The 6,338-nt window shown below is 38.3% G+C and overlaps 1 pseudogene; it reads right to left on the reverse strand.

The window, feature by feature from the left end:
• Nucleotides 1-3,436: 3,436 nt before the first annotated feature.
• On the reverse strand, nucleotides 3,437-4,907 carry LOC102540176 (uncharacterized; annotated as a pseudogene).
• Between the last annotated feature and the right edge of the window lie 1,431 nt (nucleotides 4,908-6,338).

Here is a 6,338-nt window from a genome sequence, read left to right on the forward strand (position 1 = left end):
TCAGCCTGTCGCATGGCCATTATCCTCTAGTTTTTCCTTGAGTACCGCCAGGCCGCCAAAGGAAGGAGGAAGAAAGAGGGTGAAAGTGAGGGTGAAAGTCACGGTCACTTTGTTTTAATGCTCAGTGTAGCCTTTTCTGCCTCCTGTCGCCCAAACCTGTTCTCAGAAGGTAGCAACCTACACTCATCTTTGCTTTCTTTGCCGCTCGCATGCCCTAATTTGTTTCCCTCTTTTTAGGTCAACTGTGTCACTCATCTCAACTCTCACAGGCTGGTAACGTCAGAGAAGCCCAAAAGAGAGAGTTCAGATTAAGGAATAGACGTGGTGTCAAATGCGGGCAAGAAATTAGGCTTCCATAGAGCAGGAGGAGAAGACAAGTTGTAGTGGATTGTGGACAAAACGGAAGTTAAGGAAGTAGAAAGAATAAATGTGAACAATTCTTAAGAAAAGTGGCTACGAGCACAGGGAAATATACACAAAATGTTATGATAAATCACAGAGAAAAAAATGTGACAATGAGTGTGTATATGTCCATGAATGACTGAAAAATTGTGCTGAACACTGGAATTTGACACAACACTGTAAAATGATTATGAATCAATAAAAAATGTTAAAAAAAAAAAAAAAGAAAAGTGGCTACGAAAGGAGGAGTTGATGCTTAGTAAGGTTTGGGGAAGCTTTTTTTTTTTTTTTCAATTGAGAGAATTCGTGAACATACCTAAATTCAGACAGAATAGAGGTAGTAGAAATGCAGGAGTTCAAAACACAAGAGTTACGATCCTGAGAAGAAAGGATCCAGTGCTTAAGTGAAAGGATTGCCCTTAATTTGGGGAACGGCCTCTTCTTTTCATTACCAAAGGAAGAAAGAAAGGAGTGGATGGTGGAGGATGAAGTAGAGGGAGTGGTGTCTGAGGCTGCTGCTTCCTATGGAAAGAAGAATTCAAAGTAATCTGTTATGAGGATTAAATGAGCTAACATGCGTAATGTTCTTAGCACATAAAGTTAGTCCATTAAGTTCTTTGTCACATAACAAATGCCCAGTAAATGTTTGGTGGTGGTGGTGGTGGTGGTATCTGTTGAGAGGGAGGAGCTAGAGGAAGCAGTTTGAGCCAAATGGATGATCCAGACTAGCGGGATATATGGAAGGACAATTGACCCATCTGAGGTAAAGGCTTTTTTTTTCTTCTATTTTTCAAAATTAAATTAAAATTCGTATTTTGAGGTAATTGTAGATTCATAGGGAATCATTAAAAAAAACCAGCATCTAGAGATCCTGTGTATCTTTTACCCAGTCTCCTGTAAGGATAATACTTTGCAAAACTGTAGCACAGTATCACAACCAGGAAATTGACAAATACAGTCAGGACATAGCATTTCCATCACCGCAAAGATCCTTCATGTTGCCATTTTGTAGCCACATCCATTTCACTCCGCCCCCAACCCCTCTTAACCCCTGGCAACCATTAATCTGTTCTGTTCTTAGAATCTTGTCATTTCAAAATTTATATATAAATGGAGGCATACAGTATACAAACTTTGGGTACTGGCTTTTTTCTACTCAGCATAATTTTCTGGAGATCTCTCCATGTTGTTGTGTGTATCAATAGTTTGTTCCTTTTTTACTGCTTCAATACGGATGTACCACAATTTGTTTAAATGTTTACCCATCGAAGAACATCTGGGTTGCTTCAAGTTTGTTTTGTTTCGTTTGTTTTAGCAAGATAAACAACACGCAGACTTTAATAAGTCCTTGAAATACAAAAGAAGATGGGGCTGGGTCTAAGGATAATAGAAACGTAACTGCTGAGTGTCACATTCTTCAAGTTTTTGTCTGTTACGAATGAAGTTGCTATGGAAACTTGTGTACAGTTTCCATAGCAACTTTATGGAATTGTGAACATAAGACTTCATTTCTGTGAAATAAATGCCTGGGAGTACAATTACTGGGTTCTATGGTAATTGCGTGTTTAGTTTTTTAAGAAACTGCCAAACTGTTTTCCATAGTGGGTCTACCATTTTACATTCCCAACAGCATTATGAGTGATGTAATTTCTCTGCATCTTAGCCAGCATTTGGTGTTGCCACTATTTTTCATTTTAGCTATTTAGATACATGTGTAGTGATGTATCATTGTGGTTTTAATATGCACTTCCTTAGTGGTTCCTAATGATGTTGAATTTTTTTATATGCTTCTTTACCATCTGTATATCCTTTCTGGTGAAATGTCTGTTCATTTCTTTTGCTCATTTTTTAATTGAATTGTTTGTTTGTTTACTGTTGAGCTTTGGGATTTATTTATATATTCTAGACACTAGACCTTTGTCAGATAGTGGTTTCCAAATATTTTCTCTCAGTTTGTAACTTGTCTTTTATCCTCTTAGTCTTTTGCAAAGCAAAAGTTTTAAATTTTGATGAGGTCCAATTTATCATTTTCTTGTTATGTAGAGTGCTTTGATGTCAAGCCTAAGAACTCTTTGTCTAGCCTTAGAACTGAAAAAAGATTTGCTCCCATGTTTTTTTCGTGAAGGTTTTATAGTTTTCCATTTTTAAAATTAATCTATTTGAGTTTTTCTTGTATAAAATGTCACATTTAGGTAGAGGCTTTTTTTTTTTCTTCTTTAGGAATGTCCATTTGCTTCAGCACCAATTGTTTAAAAGGCTGTACTTTCTCCATTGTTGTTTTTGCATCTTTGTAAAAATTTAGTTGAGTTTACTGGTGTGGGTAAATTTCTGAGTTTTCCAATGTTCCATTGCTCTATGTGTCCATACATCCTCCAATACCGTATAGTCTTGATTACTGAAGTTATATAATAAATCTTGAAATTGGGTAGGCTGATTCCTACCACTTTTTTCTTCTTTCTATAAATTATTTTAGCTATTCTAATTCCTTTGCCTTTTCATGTAGATTTTATGGTAATATTGTTCTGTCTGTATTACATAAAATTTCTATGATATTTTAATAAGAATGAGTTAAATCTACATTCGCTTGTGGAGAATTGACATGTTAACTACATTGAATCTTCCAGTCATGAATACAGTCTCTTTCAGTTTATTTAGACCTTCACTTTCTTTCATCAGTGTTTTGTAGTTTTCTGCATGTAAGTGTTGTACATATTTTGTTAGATTTATACCTAAGTATTTAATTTTTATTTTGCAATGTGTAAGTGATTTGCATCTAAAATTTTGTTGTGCACTTATTCATTGATAACAGATAGAAATATAGTAGATTTTTGTATTTATCTTGTATCCTGCAATCTTAGTAAACTCACTTATTAGTTCTAGGAAGCTTTAGGTTTTTTATTTTGTTTTGTTTTGTTTTGTTTTGTTTGTTTGTTTTGGGGTTTGTTTTTTTTTTTTTTTTTTTGACGGCTGAGCGGATTTTATTTTTGCACGCAAGAATGCAGGACAACAGAAGGCTTATCTTTAAACTGAGCTCTCAGTGGCGAGGTGACTCCTGTCCTGAAAAGGGCTGAGGCATCCTAAATTTCAAGAGGTCCAGGTTGAGGTCTAAGAAGGTGTACGTGCTGTCGTCATGATGCTGGAGATTCTTGTAGGCGGTGTTGTGGAGGCGGCGGCCTGTGCAGGCCCCTGTGTGTGGTCCAGGCCTTCCACTGGGGTGGCTGAGTCTTCCGTGATTTCGTCCTTTTCCTCAAGCTTCAGTCCTGCTGTCTTTTCATCCAACGCGTCTGTTATGAACAGGAACTGGCTTCAAATTTTTTATTGGTAACTGATCTTCCAAATCCTCCTTAGACTTCAAGAGTCTGTCTGCTACTGGCTTTCCCACATTTTCGTTTCTGAGCAGGGCAAAAGTCGCCTCCCCGTCAGGTTCTGGTACTTGATTTTCTCCACGTCATCCTCCAGTCCCAGGAGGAGTCGCCTGCAGCTGTGTTCCTGTTCTAGTTTCTGTCTATGGGGTGGGCGCTGGGTCGCTGTCCGGTCGTGTGGAAAATCCTGATTTTGTATGGTTAGATGAGACTTTTTTAACTTCAACTACCTTCTGGCTCCTTTTATCGATGTCATTTGCTCTACCTGTTCTGTGCAATTGTTTTGCCTTTCCACTTTGGTTTGTAAACCCTTCACCCTCTTGTGACGTGGGTGCTGTGGTTTTTGGTTTGATGTCTTTTCTGTCCTCTAAAGGCTTCCTGGAAGCCCCTTTCTTCTTTGCCTGGCGGGGTCTCTCTGGAGAGCTGAGGTCTGCATGTGGCTGCTGTGACACCCCAATTTGGGGGGCTCCATTTGCAAGGGAACGGGGATCTCTGCTTTGGGGAACCCTCCTCTGCCTCTGCACTTCACTGGATGGTCAGCTCCTGGGCTGTCACCCTCCTCGTCGGACTCCGAGTCAGAGGAGCTGGACGAGGACGAGGACAAGTCACCTGTCCCTCTCCTGCTCCCTGGGACTGCGTCTGAATTAGAACCTTGTTTTCTGGATGGAGACAACTTTTTGAGGAAACTCTACCAAAGTCTTTCTTGACAAACACGTCGGAAGCCCTTCCTCTGTGACCAGCAGGCTGTCACCGGGGTTGGGGTTAGCTACCGTCCTGCCTCCGTTCACAACTGACCGGGAAGAACTGGGTGGAGGTTAAGTTTTTAGACAGTTCAGCTGCTGGGGTGGCTAGTGGCTTTCCCCTCTCCTTTGGTTCCACTACATTTTTTGGTGGACTTTGCTTCTTGGGATTTGGTGGCAGTCCCTTTTCATTCTTTCCTGATTCTGCAGAGAGAGAAACTGTAGGAGCAAGTCCTCGAAACACTCGGGCTTCTAGCACGGTCTTCAGCGCCCCCGCTCGTCCTTGCCGCCAGGGCTGCGACTCGGCGCGGGCCGGGCGAGCGGAGGCCGCACCGCACGGACGCGGGAAGTTTTTTGTTTTGTGTTTGGTATATTCCTTGGAGTTTTCTATGTAGAAAATCATGTCAGCAACTAGAAATAAATTTACTTATTCCTTTCTCATTTCTGCGGCTTATCATTCCCTTGCTTGTCTTACTGCACCATCACTTCTAGTGCTATGTTGAGTAAGAGTTTGCTTCCAGTTTTGAAAGAAGAGCATTCATTCTTTCACCATTAGTATGGTGTTAGCTGTAGGTTTTTTGTAGCTATATATCATCAACTTGAGGAAGTTCTCTATTCCTTGTTTTCTGAAAGTTTTGATCATGAATAGGTGTTGAACTTTGTGAAAGGTCTTTTCTACATCAACTGATCTGATCGTGTGATTTTTCGTTTTTATCGTCTAATATGGTGGATTGCATTGATTGATTTTTCAAATACTAAACAAGCCTTGCATTCCTGGAATAAATCCTACTTGGTCAGGATGAAGAATTCTTCTTATCCATTGTTGAATTCTATTTGCTAATGTTTTATTAAAGATATTTGCATCTATATTTATAATGAATATTTGTAATTTTCATTTTTTGTACTGGTTTTGTTTGGTTTTGGTTATCAGGATAATACTAGCTTCATAAAATGAATTGGATATGATCCTTTCTCCTCCATTTTCTGGAAGAGATTGCATACAATTGGTGTTAATTCTTCTTTCTTTATTTATTTTAAACATTTTTTATTGATTTATAATCATTTTACAATGTTATGAATTCTTTAAATGTTTAATAAAATTCTCAAGTGAAACTATGTGGGCCTGAAAATGGGGGGGATGGTAAATTATGAATTTAATTTCGTTACTAGTTATAGGGTTATTAAGATTCTCTGTTTCATATTGGGTTGCAGTAATTTCTGTTTTTCAAGGAATTAGCTCATTTTATCCAAATTGTTAAATCTATGTGTGTAAAGTTGTTTATAGTATTTCCTTATTATCCTAGAGACTAGGTAAAAGTACATCTACTCTATTTTCCTGGAAGCAGAAGTACTATATAGGTAATATATATGTGTTTTTAATTGAGATAAAATTCATCATTTGAAAGTGTAACATTCAGTGATTTCTAAGTTTATTTACAACGTTGTACAACCAACAGCACTAATCCTAGAACATTTTCATCACTCCAGAAAGAAACACCATACCTATTAGCAATTGCTCCCTATTCTTCCCCTTCCCCTAGCACCTGGCAATCACTACTCTGCTTTCTGTTTCTATGAATTTGGCCATTTTGAACATTTCATACAAATAAAATCATATGCGTGCTTTTGTTTCTGGCTTCATCATTTAGCACGTCTTCAGGTTTCATCCATGTTGTAGCATGTATCAGAATTTTGCTCCTTTTGATGGCTGCATATTATTTTGCCATGTAGATATACTAATTCTGTGTATTCATTAATTAGTTGATGGACATTTAGGTCGTTTTGTCTTTTTTGGCTATTATGAATAATGCTGTTGTGAACATTAATGTTCAAA

Source organism: Vicugna pacos, chromosome 5 (genome assembly GCF_048564905.1).
Source record: "Vicugna pacos chromosome 5, VicPac4, whole genome shotgun sequence".
Taxonomy (NCBI): Eukaryota; Metazoa; Chordata; class Mammalia; order Artiodactyla; family Camelidae; genus Vicugna; species Vicugna pacos.